At 38.7% G+C, this 14,754-nt stretch overlaps 1 long non-coding RNA gene across 1 annotated transcript; it reads right to left on the bottom strand.

Annotated features, from left to right (window-relative positions):
- Window positions 1-1,295: 1,295 nt before the first annotated feature.
- LOC124077938 (uncharacterized) lies at window positions 1,296-13,267 on the bottom strand. The gene is made up of 3 exons (XR_006846767.2): window positions 13,115-13,267; window positions 10,323-10,407; window positions 1,296-1,848 (listed from the first exon to the last, which is right to left on the bottom strand). It is a non-coding gene; the product is annotated as an uncharacterized LOC124077938 (long non-coding RNA).
- Window positions 13,268-14,754: the final 1,487 nt, after the last annotated feature.

Genomic DNA, 14,754 nt, shown 5'->3' on the forward strand with positions numbered 1-14,754 from the left:
AAGTGCAGTTCACCCAAAAATCATTTGCCAGGAACCACCCTGGTTTAATCAGTATGGACTTTGGGACAAAGTACAAATTAATTGTTTAATGCATGGGGTGTTCTGCTGGCTTGCAAAAGATTGGAACCTTCCATGTTTTAGAGTATGGTTATATAAACCTGTTGAACTCATATTTATGTGAATATATACCTTTTCCTACGGAGGACAACGTATAAATTTCATCAATCTTTCACGAATCCATTTTCCAAAAAAGAGTCACTACTACAGGGAGTTTGTGGCCCCTATTAAGCTTTGTGGTAACCTCAGCCTGGTGTGAACCAGGTACATGCTTGGTCTTCTGATCCAGACTAAGTAGACCTAGCACTCTCAGCACAGTCTCACTTCAGTCACACAGTGATCCTGAGTCATCCTGCCTCCCTCTGTCTTAATGTTACAACTTTATCCCTCATGGCCATTCAGTTTAAACCTACCTCATTTGATTTAGAATTCTCCAAATTTGTACCATCTCAACTCTCTTCTTTGACATTTATTTCCTGATCACATATTTAGAATCTTCAAACTCAGTTCTTTTGGATTATGTTTCTAATATATACAGAATGTTTCAGGTCATGATTTGTAAGAGAACCCCAGGGAACAGTAGATTTTACCAGGCAGATGGAATAAGAGCTTGTGAGTGAGAATGATATGAGTCCATCAGAGAAATGAGAGAAGATTCATCTAGAAATAACAGGCTCAAGGAAGGGGTGAATTACAAAAGTACTAGTCCTTGGATGGAGGTCATGAGTGACCTCATGTGAGAGAACTTTCCTGGGGAAGTACAGGTAGAAATTGGACTTCAGTGAGTTAAAAGGTGAATGGGAAAGAGCAATGAAGTCAGTAAAATGCCCAACTCTAAAGGGAAAAAGAGAGGGAGATGCTAGGTATTAGGCTGCTCAATTAATTTAGAGAAAAGCCTATATATGCTTTTAAAAGGATGGAATAAGGAAGAATATTTTAAAGGCAAAAGTATATAAATGGCACAGTATCCCAGTGTGAGAAAAATAAATATATTTTAAAAATCTTTATTCATTATTATTTTTTTTTTTTTTTTTTAAAGAGAGAGTGAGAGAGGAGAGAGAGAGAGAGAATTTTAATATTTTTTTTTTTTTTTTTTTTTTTTAGTTATCGGCGGATACAACATCTTTGTTTTGTATGTGGTGCTGAGGATCGAACCCGGGCCGCACGCATGCCAGGCGAGCGCGCTACCACTTGAGCCACATCCCCAGCCCTATTCATTATTATTTTAATGATACATATTTGTGGGGTACAGAATAATAATTCAATGCATGTATACAGAGTCTATAATGATCAAATCAGGGTAGTTAAATCAACTCTCCATTCAGTAAACTTTCACATTGACATTATATTGCTCTCAAACTTCTCAGAACAGTATTTTTACTCTCTTCTTTCTCAGCTTCTACTTCTTCCTTATCCCCTGACAATCTTGTCTTTTCACTATTGCTTTTTCATATCCCCCCACCTGAAAAACGCGGAAGAGAATCCCCATCTTTTGCCACTTCTGTCTCACTCTCTCTTAACTTTCGAGATGTTGAAGCCACACTTGATTTCCTGCTTGATTTACCCCATCAGTTCCTTCTTTGTTTTCCATTGTCACTCTTTTCAAGTTGTTTGGCTTCTGTACCTAGTAGGCATTCACAACTGTGTGACTCCTGGTGCACAGGTCAGAGGTACCACAAGTGTATGGTATATTGCAGCGGTGAGTGAAGGTCAGATCCTTACTTTGAATTTCTTGGGTTCACTTTCTAGTCCATCCACTTATGCTCATGTGACCTCAGACAAGTCATTCACCTTTACAGTCAAAAATAAATATAATTTGTAGTTAATTTGTAGTTCATTGCAAGAACTCGGTGACTTAATGTGCTTAGAATACTACCTGACCTATATTGTTTAATGTTATGTGACCATAAAGAACTGTATTATTTTTCATTGTGCTAATTTAAATAAATAACTGCTTTCTATATCACCTGCATGTTCATAGATGCCTTTGTTTGAAGGTTCTCTATCTGCTTTATCCTTTAATCCAGATTCAGAAACTATAAGTATCTAGTGTAGAATATAATGAAATGAAAGGACAATCACCTCATAGTGTTGAACACTCCTTTATCCACAGCCCAATTGTGCTACAGCAGTGGGATGGGTTGCTAAGAGACCAAAAGAAGACACCCCGAAATGGGCTGAGACATAGATTTATTGAAAAAAATGCTTGTGAGGAATGTCCAATGGCAGTGGACTCAACAAGCAGCACTTCCATTTCTCCTGGTGCCTTTGGTGCTTTGCCAGAATGATGAGTGGTGACCAGCTGGACGAGCAGCACCTCCATACCTCGGGATGCTTCGTCCAGTGGCAGGTGGCTGGACGGGTGCTTATCTTCCTCACAGTGCTCTGCTACACACCCGTCACTGTGCTTTAACATTTGGGACAAGGGAGAGCCAGTCAAGAGGGAGAGAGGGCAGAGATGGATCAGATTTGCAATAATGTAAAGAAAGGATGGGAAGCTAGCAAAAGTGAATCCAGAAAGCCCAAAGAGCAGGGAAAGCATAGTGCTGGTTTAAGATAGAATGGTGCTGACAGTGTTACTAGTTTAGAGATCTAAACAGATCAACAAATATTCACTAGTAAATAAAACCAGAAAGACTTGGTAGCACATTGGATATAGGAGTTAGGAAGAGGAAGATGTCAAGGAAAAAACACCTACATTTTACCTGACTGGTCTTCAGTTTTTTATAGGTACCAGCCTTTACCCCAAACACAACTTTCAGGAATTCCTTCTATTTTGCTTGCTGGGATAATTATATTCCTTTTCTTTTGCATCTGGTTAATTCCTATTTCTTCCACAATCTCAATTCATTTCCATATTAGTGTCTTTAGCCCACAACTAAGTTTTCTGAGGAATCTCCATTTTTCCTCAGCTCCTAGCAAAAACTGTGTGCAAAAGTTATTGAATCAATTCATGAAGAAATTATGACCTAAGGCTTTTAGTGCACTTGGAGCCTTAAGTCCACGTAGAAGTTCTTTCTTCAAAGAACTTCCCACTCTCCACCTTCTCCTGCTTCTCATACATTCTCACCCCAGCTCAAGTCACCTCTGACCAGGCTGCACACTGCTTGAGAGAAGGAATGCTGGGTTTTTTCTATAGTCCTCACAACTCCTAGTGTGATGTTTTGAATGTAGTAGATGCTCAAACACCATTCCGAATGAATGAAAGAGGATATGAATAAATGCATGACCTGCTGTGCTTAAACTCATTCCATTGCTCTGACTCCTGTGATCCTCATGCTCTGGGCCACCTGATTGGATGTAAGGTTTTATATATGTTATGTTCACAGTTATTTGGAGCCAGACAAACCTATGTTAAAATATGAATTCTGGTTTTGCTGACTTTGTAACTGTTGTTGAATTATATAACCACTTTAAGACTCAGTATCCTCATTTATAAAATGGGGATAATAGGAGTATGTTGTTTTCTCTTTATAAGTAGGAATAATAGGAGTGTTATTATGAGGATTAAATCAGAGGAGGCACACAAAGCGCTTTGCACAGTACCTTGGCATATGGAGAGCACTTAATACTCAATAAATGCTGGCCATTGTTGTTATAATGATAGTAATTGATAATAACAATTTATAAATGTTGGCTATTTAGCCCACACTGATTTTTCCTTTCTCTGAATTTCTATTGTCCTAGAGTCAGTTCTGCCCAGTTTGGCCCTCATTATTCTCTTACCTTTGCATATGTACAGGTTTTGCCTCCTCAATTCAAGAGCAGGCTCCTAGAGGGCTTCTAACACAAAGCCAACCTCATAGTAGGGATGCCTTATGAACTTGCTGATTGGTTGATGGGTTTTGTCTCCAAGCTGCTGAAATGAAACTTAATAATATCACCAAGGGAAACAATTCAGATCAGGAGTGGACCCTTTTCTGAATCCTTGGAAAGCTAATTAAGGGAGTGAGGTTTGTGCTGTAGCACTAGATACAATGCAAGAATAGAACAATTAATGTTCTTGTTGGAATAAGAATGGAAGCCATCCCTTGTATCAAATGTGCTGAACCTAGACTCCAGAGCTTAGACAAGCTATTCTGTCTATAAATGCAATATCTACTCTGTTTTTGCAAACATTTGTTTGCTTTCAGACTAGGACTTCCTTCTCCGAAGCTGCAGATTTGTTTGCTGCCAACACCTGTGATATGAAACTCCTTCTTCATTCTGATGATAATTAAGGATGTGGCAAAGAGAACAGAGAATGAGCATAAGCATTCAGAAAGCGATGAAGAATATGTATGAATGAAAATCACCTCCTTCTTAGACTGAATTATAAATTCTCCCACAATTTGCTTTTTAGTATATATAATTCAACACATAGAAAACTTGGCTTTAAATGAACGAATGTGAGAATAAATTGCAAGAATAGCAGAAAAGAAGGAAGGAAACTACGTAAAAGATCCCATGAGAGCTTGGGAGGGGTTTGCTCTCTTTTTCAAGCAACTACTTGTTTTAATTCTTCCTTCCTAATTGCTACTATCACACCATTTCCTCTTTCCTTCCAGCTCTGCTACTCTGTGCTGCTAGACCTACTTTTGTCTTCTATGATACTTCAAAAACATGGCCGGGAACGGTGGTTGGTGCATGTCTGTAATCCTAGCAGCTCCAGAGGCAGAGGCAGGAAAAGTTCAAAGCCATTCCCAACAAAAGCAAGGCACTAAGCAACTCAGTGAGACCCTGTCTCTAAACAAAATACAAAATAGGGCTGGGGATGTGGCTCAGTGGTTGAGTGCCCCTGAGTTCAATCCCCAGTACAAAAAAAAAACCCCTCATGTATGTTTTTCCTCTTTACCTTCCCAATTCACTATCACACCTCTAAGTTCCATGCATATTTTTTCTTTTTTTGTTGTTGTTTGTTTTGTTGTGGTTTGGAGATTGACCTCCATAGCACTAGATACAATGTAGCACTAGATACAATGCAAGAATAGAAAAATTAATGTTCTTGTTGGAATAAGAATGGAACTCTTTGGATTCTGGACAAAGTTTTAACTCTACCACTTGTGGTAAGCCATTCTTATAGACCGTGGCCGCCATTAGAAGATGGCGCCGGCTTCCACTGTGGCCTGTGATAAACAACTCCTTTTTTGGAGAGTTGGCGCGCAATCCCTTACCACCCTATGAGAGAGATCCACGTGGCAGCTTGGGATTGGTATGCAGGAGGCTTTATTAGGCTGTGCTTGGGTGCTCGGCAGGGGGGTCGCTAGAAGATGATACATGAAACAAGGCCTGAATAAACTGCTGAAAGAAGAATCCTGTGTCGTGTTTTCCCTTGCCGGCGAGGGGTCGCGACAACCACTGACCTACACTTCCAGAACCATCCCTACTTTTTTTTTAATTTTTAATTTTTGACAGGGTCTCATTAAGTTGCCCAAGTTGACCTTGAACTTGCCATCCCCCTACCCTTATACTCCCAAGTCACTGGAATTACATGCCTAGCTTCATGCTGCCTTAGTCAAGGTTATTCAGAGAAACAGAACCAGAAGATATATCTATAGATAGAGAGATAGATATTTAGATAGAGATGTTTAAGAAGCAATCTATTATGGAAATTGGCTTACTTGATTACAGAAGCCAAGAATCTCCCAGAATGTCACCTGCAAGCTGAAGAACTGTAAATGAGAAAAAGTCCAATTTTGCTGCCACTTAATAAAGCCAGAGACAAAGTAATAGGAGGGGGGAAAATGCTCTATTCAGTGGCTAAAGAATGGGAAAATGGGAGCTCTGCTCACAAATATCTTCCCAACTCTCAGGCAGCTGAGAAGTTATAGATAGAGTATAGGAATATTGAGGGAGAAAGAGACTAACAACAGGAGGTAATGTTCATGTCTTCTCTGGAGACAGCTGGAGATCTTCCAGGAACTCACGTGTGACTTCTTTTTGTTTCTATCAGGGTCTGGTATTTCTGGTCATGATTCTGATAGACTTGAAGGTGGGGAAAGTGATGAGGCAAGTCTAGGTTAAGTTAATCCCTTGTTACGATTCTGGACAAAGTTTAAATGATCAACATGTTTACATCCAAAGCTCAGTAAAGCCCGACCCAAAGGCTAAAGGCACCAAGGGAACAGACAAAATATCAAGGAGAGATGCCAAACCTTTCCATTCCATTCCAACCACCCATTAGCCATCTGCAGACCTGAGAGAAGAGTGAGTGTGTTCAACCTTCAAGTCACTTAAATGTAACCTAGCAACTGTTATCCCTAAACCCAGAGGGCAGAATGTTACCTACAGCAAAGCTAGTGGGAGACTAATAATGTATATCACTCAGCTGTGTGATCCCCCAAATTAGTGATTTTTAACTCAACAAAAAGTAAGTGAAGCTACATGGCTTATTTAGGTTTTCCCGAAGTAAGGGAACCAGAAAACCCATTGGTGCAATTTAGCCTGAGTCCGAAGGTCTGTGAGCCAGGGGTGCCAATGATGTCACTCCTTTCTGATGCCAAAGACCTGAGAACCACTGGGCTGGGAAGGAGATGCTGGTGTAAGTTTTGTAGTCCAAAGTCTCAAGAACCAGGATCTCAGACGTCCGGGGAGTAGAGAAGCTGGATGTCCCAGCTCCACAAGGAGAAGGGAGAATTTGCTCTTCCTCAGTCTTTTTGTCTCATTTGGGCCTTTAACAGAAGGAGTGATGCCTGTCCATGTTGGCCAGGGTGGATCTTCTTTACTCAGTTCACTGATTCAAAAGATAAAGTCTTCCAGAAACACCCACACAGACAGACCCAGAAATAGTTTTACCAGCTCTCCAAGAAACAACTAGCCTAGTCAATTTTACATGTAAGATTAATCATCTAATCTAACACCCTAATATTAACGAGTATAACAATCTGCAGGAACATTTGTTGAACAATCACATATTAAGCATTTACTAAGTTTCTAAGACTGTATTAAATACTTACACGTTATTAAACATTTACTATGTGTCTGATCCCATGCTAACTACTTCCAGGTATTTGATTCCCCAGTACCACTATGAAGCAATACCACTTACTGCTTCTGGATAGCATGGAATTGCTACATCCGCCATTTGCCACTCCAGCTAAGTGTTAGATCCTACCAGTTTCATTCCTGAATTTGACAGTTTCCCCACTTGGGCTGCCATTAAATCCTTATCTAGTTTTTTTTTTTTTCTTAACATATTTGTGAGTCTGCATTTTCAATCTCCTCATCTTTCATTCACTCATATTTTAACTTTACCTACTCCCTATGGATGCATTCCTCCACTGTTGGCTTCTCCGATGCTGTTCTCAGCATCATCCCACACTCACCACGCTTGGTAATTCTGGTATTCCATCGTTTAATCATGCACTGCCAGCCCTGTCTGCTTCTATCTTCTAGCCCAGAGTGCTATTGAGAAATCATCCATCAGCTGGGAAGACCTAAAGCCCTATGCAGATTATATATACATTTGCTCATCTCTTGCCAACCTCAACTGGGATCTTGCTGCTGCTTTGCAATTCATTTTCCTAGCTTTTATTGATTTCCTGGTATTTTCCTTGCCTGTGGCCACAAAATGAAACTTGAAAGTCACGGGGTTTCAAGAAAAATATCTTTGGATTGGGAAAAGAAACTGCTTTCAATTCTCTACTCCTTTGATTTAAGGTATAATTTGTTAATTACAAAACTATAGCAGAAGAAGGGATAAATATCATATCATTCAACATATAGACAATGTTTTATATTTTACATAACTATTTTTTATATTTTTTAGTTGTAGGTGGACACAATACCTTTATTATATATATTTTTTTATGTTGTGCTGAGGATGGAACCCAGTGCCTCATGTTCTACCACTGAGCCACACCCCAGACCCTTTACATAAGTTTTTGAACTCTTTATTATAACTATGTACAACAGATGGGGGGGAACACCAAGAATAAGTAATGTAATTTATTTTTTTCTTAATAATTATACTATGTTATCAACTAATGTGCTTATGTTCTACTTCATCATCTATAATGTAGGATTTTTGATCATAGAACAAAATAAGCTGGCATAAAAATGTTTCTGTTTGAACACTGATTTCAGCACATACTGTGTGTCCTTTGTCAAGTTACTTAACAACTCTGTATTCCCATTTTTTTCCTTCTTTTTAAATAAGGTTACATAATGGCAATAATGAAGGTATTTACCCTGTAAGGATGTGAAAATTAAATAAACTAATTCACGTAAAATGCTCAATATACTACATAATAGATTTGATTACTAGAACCCTAGTAATCACAAAATAAAAATTACTGGTTAAAATGACTCATTGTTATTATTATTAACAAGTTGATAGTGGTTATACAGTAAACACAACTCAGTTGGAATGCAAATAATCCACTTTTTGCAAATCAATACTGCTTCAGTATGGATGGATTTTTAATCCAAATTAGGACATTTTTGAGAGTTAAAGAAGATGCTGTAATATTTGTGCTAGGACCACCATAGTTCTGTGTTATCTCACTTAAAACCAGAGAGTAATTTCACTCTAGCATGTCATTTCCCAAAAGTCCAATTTAATAGTTCTGTTCCCTTCCTTTCCCAAATTGATTTTAAATATATAAATGCTAAACATCTGGTGAGAACATAATATTTCTTATAATTTTATTATCCAGCATCAATTATAATGCCAAATTATTAATTAATTCTACAATCAGCAATTGCTAATTGCTATTTACTCACTGGTATTCCTGTAATGGGTAGCTGTCTGTGCATGCCTATATATATATATATAAGTAAATTCTTTGCCCAAATTATTTTGGGAATGGTATGGTGAGTTCCCCAGACAGTACAGGAAGGTCCAGATATCTGTCATCATTCACATGTGCTATTGTCTAGAAGCATCCATACATGTATATCATATGTTTGTATTCCTCCTGTATTTGTTGTTGTTGTTGTTGTTTTTATTGTGAGATTAGCCCTCTCTTTGATGGTCAATGCCGGATTCTAGAAAAAAAGGTGCTGCCATGTACTCTCCAGTTAGGTAGAAACACAGATTAATCTCAGATAACAAACAGGTCTTACTAGTTCTACCCCCCCCCTACCCCCGCCATCCTTTCTTTAAGCACAAAACACAATGAGGGCTAAATAAATATTTGCTAATAAATACCACCAGGCTGGCATTGAAAAAAAATTGATATAAACATTTAAAAATAAAGTCAATTCATTCTACTTTATTTTCTGTAGATTCATTTTCATTCCTGTCACGTTGAATAAATAGAGCAATGAATTTTGTGAGACTCCATATACAATTTTCCTAAAGGGGTATTCATTTACAATGCCAAAAGCAAAAGGAAAACAAATGATTTTTTTCCTCTCTTACATTGACCTACTTCACAGTGTCAAAAGGCCACTTTATTTTAATTAGTAATTTATTAATTTTGGAATAAAAAATGCCTTCCTTCTTCCCACACCTTCATTCTTCCTTAACACCAACCCCACCACCATCAAAACAACAAAAACAAGAGAAAATGAAGAGCAGCCTTTGTCTCAGCCCCAATTCTATTTCTTGTCATCACCGCAAAACCAAGGGGAGAAATTTTCCTCCCCACAATCTGTGCTGCCCTAAGGGCTAGTAAAAGCTTTCTATGAAGCAAAAGGGTTTGCAGATCCATCATAAGGAAATAAGAGATGGCAATCTTATGTTTTCCCACTAGCTTTTTGCAGAAATATGTCCAGCTTTCTTTATTTGTCATTAAAAGCAAAATAGACCTTTTGAGGTATTTTTATTTGTAATGAAATATTTATTCTGTGTCCGTATAAATAAATCTACCGATCTGACTGATGCAAAGTCACTGCTGTGATTTAAATGTGTCCCCCAAACTCATGAAACTCAGCACTTGAACACTTTGAGTTCATAATGGTTTGTAAAGAACAGAGCATCCAGGCAGATGATATGGATACCAACTCACAAATCCAGGAGAATCAACAACCCAGAGAGCCACCCCAACTTTCTCTATTAAACAAAATACAAGAGCATCCACTGTTACACTGTTGCCCATTGAGATTTAGAAGTCCATTCTAAACCAGTTGTAATTCTCCAGCATGGAACTAACTCTTTCAGACCCCAGACTTCATCTTGTCAAGGCCCTTTTGAATTTCTCACCCATCTGATATATTTATTGTTTCTACCCCAAAGAAAATCACCAGTGAGATTCATCAGTACTCTGGCCTCCTGTCTGAACTTCTCTCCCAAGACTAAGCCAGATCCCCTGTGAACCAAGCAGTCAAAGAAGATGGCTCACCTAAGGTCTTGTTTGGTTTGATACCATTGTTCCTTTTGCATCAGTTACTGTGAGATTTTTCCTTCATGTTTCTTTTTTTCAAATCCTACAAGAAAAAATACATTTCAAATTAAAAAAAAAAAGACATCATACCTATTCTAGTGTGTGTTTTTATAGGATATATTTTGGTTTGAAGTTTCTCAAGGAAAAAAAGACTTCTGAGTTTCCCAGACAAGTTCTACTTATTATGAAGTGGCAAAGTTCACTAGATTAAACTTGGTTTGTTACACTTTCCCTCCTCCTTATCTCTACAGCCCTCCCTCATGTCCCTTCACCTCCTCAAATCCTGATTGTAATTCATGGTTCCTTTCTACAATGTCCCATAAAGGTTCACAGTTCCCCACTCACCAGCCTGTTCTTTATATCTCTGTCCTACTCACTCATTTGTCCATTCTGCAAATATTTGTTGAGCACCTACTATGTGCCTATCATTCTGCTAGATGCTTGGGGTACAACAATAAAAACATGAGCGTGTTTCTACCCTACAGTTGCATTTGGTGATGTGGAAGACAAGACAGCAAGCAAGCAAACAAATCAATTCCAAAGTATGGGAATGCGCTGAAGAAATCAATGAGGAGGTAAGAGGGAAAATAATGGAGAGAAGGCCACTTAAGGTAGTCAGGTAAACCTTTCTGAAATTCAAAGGCTAGGAAAGAGCCAGTCATGAAAACCAAAGGTAGGCAGTTCTCAACTATTAATTTTATGAGTGATTTTATTCCATAAATATTTAAGAGCTTTGACTCTGTAGTCTTAAAAAGGTTTTAGTTTGGGGGTTCACATCTTGACTCTACAACCATATATTCTTGCAAAATGAATGATAATATCTAGTTCCGAGGTGGTATAAGAATTAAAGAGATAAAACCAGGTGTGGTGGTGCATGCCTGTAATCCCAGCAGCTCAGGAGGCAGAGGCAAAATTGCAAGTTCAAAGCCAGCCTCAGTGATTTAGTAAGGCCCTAAGTGACTTTAGCAAGACCTGGTCTCAAAAAAAAAAAAAAAAAAATCAGTCTGGGGAAGTAGCTCAGTGCCCCTGGGTTCAATCCCTGGTACAAAAATAAAGCATTCATGAGATCATGAGATCATGAATAAATAACATACTTAACCAGTGAGTATCCATTGCATTACTTAGCTATTACTACATAACAAACCATCCAAAACTCCTTGGCTTAAAACCACATGTACCCACGTGTATATGGTCAGTTGGAGGTTGCTCTAGATTAGACTTTGTTCCACTTGAGGTCTAATCTTCTCCAACTTTGTCATTCTGGGACCCAGCAGGAAGGGACAACAGCTTTCTCAAGGAAGTATGGTGTGTTTCATCAGCTCTTTTTGGTTACTATTGCATATACCTGAGGTAGTCGGCTTATAAAGAGAAAAGGTTTATTTCAGCTAACATTTCCAGAGGTGCCAGTTCATGATAAGTTGGCTTTATTTATTTTAGGCCTGTAGCAAGGCAGCTGATATCCTGGTGGGAGCATGCAGCAGAGCAAAATTCCCTTCTTGGCCAGGAAGCCAAAGAAACAAAGGGACCAGGGTCTCAAAATCCCTTTCTTGGGTGTACCCTCAATGCTCTAAAGACCTCCTCCTGGGCTCACTTCCTGAAGTTTCCATCATCTCCCATTAGCATCACCATTTTAGATACCAACCTATCAACACACAGACCTTTGGGTGACTTTTTAGATCTAAACTACAGTATATGGCAATGACAGAAATATGAGATCAGAGTAAAACATGCAATTATATTTTCTTTTCTTTCCCTTCCTTCCTTCCTTCCTTCCTTCCTTCCTTCCTTCCTTCCTTTTTTATTTTCTTCTTTTGATGCCAGGGATTGAACCCAAGGGTGCTTTATCATTGAGTCAATCTCCAGTCCTTTTGATCTTTTATTTTGAAACAGGTCTCACTAAGTTGCTGAGGGTCTTGCTAAGTTTCTGAGGCTGGCCTTGAATTTGTGATCCTCTTGCCTCAGCCTCCTGATGAAATTATATTTCCAGTCTCCTAACGTTCCTCTGACCAAAGCAAGGCATATAGCTAAGCCCAAAGTCAAAAGGCAGGGAATTATATTCAGTCCACCATTTATCCCAAACAACTCACATCCTAAGCCCAGCTATAAAGATTTTTTTAAATAACAATTGAATCTACCACAATTACTGTAGTTGATAATAACCAAACATGTTAGCTTACTCAGAAGTGTTTACATTTTCTTGAAACTGTTATTCACACATAGACATGAATAAATGGGATCTACAGCAAATAATTGCTATATAGTAAGAAACAGTTTCTTCTTATTCAGTAACTGGCAGAACACACTCTCCCAATCTATTTTTTATATATTTAGAACTTAGTTTTTTTTTTATTGGGTTTCTACCAGAAGGTCACACTTTGTATTTTTCTTTTAAAATTATTATTATAGAACCACTTTGGTTGAAAATCATTACACTGATTGATCCTAATGTAAGACTAGCCGTTCTTCAGAAGAGAATTACATATGCATTGACCCACAAAAGCAGAGTATGGGAGTAACATAATTGATTTAATGTCTTTATGGAACAAACAGAGAGCTGAATGATTAGGTAGGTCATGCAAAAGCCTCATTCTAGGTAACTTCAAGCTACCAGTCAGACTCATTTTACAGAAGAGGAAGAAAAATAATGGAGAGTCAGGAACATAGGTAATAACCATTAGGAGCTGGGAGACTCCTATCTCCATGGTGGGTGAGGACACTAATTCCTGATGAAATCAATCCAGCCAAATTACCTTGTATTGGCACCATGATGGTTCAGGGAGAAAGGCATCCTGCATGCCAAATCCAAGCATGAGAGCTGCCGTCTGTGGCTCACTTCACAGGCTCGCCAGAGCTTCAGAATCACAGAGGAGTTGAAAGGTTGTCTGGAGACTGAATAATTACTCCTCACACGCTGTGTTGCTTTTATAAAAGAGCCAATAGGACCTAAGGTGAAAAAAATTGTCCAAGATCGTATTTGAGTTTTCATTTACTGGCCTTTGCAGACCTGTTTATCCCAGGGATGGAAATTAACTTGATTTTATAAGGTACTAAGCTGGAATCTTTTTATGTTTGATCTCAGTAAAGGTGCTGTTAATTTTCATTATTTCTCAACCATAAGAGTGAGGAGCAAAATCAGTATCATGCTGTTTAAATTCTAATTATGCTCCAGGAAATAACTTGCCTACTTAAAAATCTGAGTCTCCCTATCTCCCTTACATCCTCTTCCCCTCTAGCCCTGTTCCAGAGGTGTCTTAAGAATACAAAGCAACAGTTCTTTTTATGCTGAGGGAAAAAGACAAAACCCAAAAGGACATCTCTGGAATATGTGAGGCTTGTACAACTCTTTTCTGAGAGTACTAATTTATAGTTTTTTTTTTTTTTATTCATTGCCATATTTTGGTTTCTTTATCCTTACAGATCAGAAATACATGTTTGAGTTGTTATGTTAATCTGGAAACGACATCCAGTGAGGATAAGGACATTTAATGAGGACAGTCAATGTGTGTTTGTGTGTGTGTGTGTGTGTTTGGAAAAGTTATGTGGGTGTGTGGAGTTGGAGATCCCAGACATAAAGCTGCGGAAATTACCTCTCATCAAATGAAGAAGAGACTGGTGAGCCATCTCAAGGAGTTTGTCTTCTCTTCTCAGGACACTACAAAGCTCCTGTGTAAGAAGTCCGAGAAATTCCTCAGAGCCTAATGAAATGCTATGTTAAAGGAAGGGCACCGTGAATTAAACTGTTTGTTTTGACTTTAAATTGATGTTATATATGAAAGGTATTTGGAAGGACACCTTGAAGACAGGCCGGTACAGAGGGGCTGAACATAATAACACCCACATTCGAGGACTCATCCTTGCCCTGTTAAGACTTAGGCTTTGTACCCAAATAATGTCTCAAGACCACTTTTCATGCTTGTTGGTCACATTGAATGAAACAACATACTAACACAAACAAGGTTTTGCAATCAGTCACAAATCGGCCATCAGTAAATCCTGTCAGTTCTACCTCCCCAAACCACGTCTGGAATCTGACCACTACTCACTACCTCCACATCCTCAGGTGGGTCCAAGCCACCTGTGACTCTGACTGGATTCCGGCAGTTACCTAAGATCTCCCTGGTTCCCTCTTTGTCTCCACCTCCAAATCCCTTTAGTCTATTTCCTTCAGAGCAACTGGAAGAATTTTTAAACATGTCAGTCAAGTCATGTGACTGCATCAGACACTGTCACTACTTTCCCCTTTTCACTCAGACTAAAAGCTAAAATCTTTAAATTAGTCTGAGGATCCCCTGTGTTCTACCCACCCTTCAACCCCCGCCCCCCAGTTCTCTGACCTCATCTCCTTGCTGTTTACCAAGAGTCCACCTAAGTTCCTGCTTTGGGGGGACTT

The sequence above is a fragment of the Marmota monax genome, unplaced genomic scaffold (genome assembly GCF_021218885.2).
Source record: "Marmota monax isolate L192 unplaced genomic scaffold, Marmota_monax_Labrador192_F-V1.1 WCK01_AAM20220418_F8-fsc00027, whole genome shotgun sequence".
NCBI lineage: Eukaryota > Metazoa > Chordata > Mammalia > Rodentia > Sciuridae > Marmota > Marmota monax.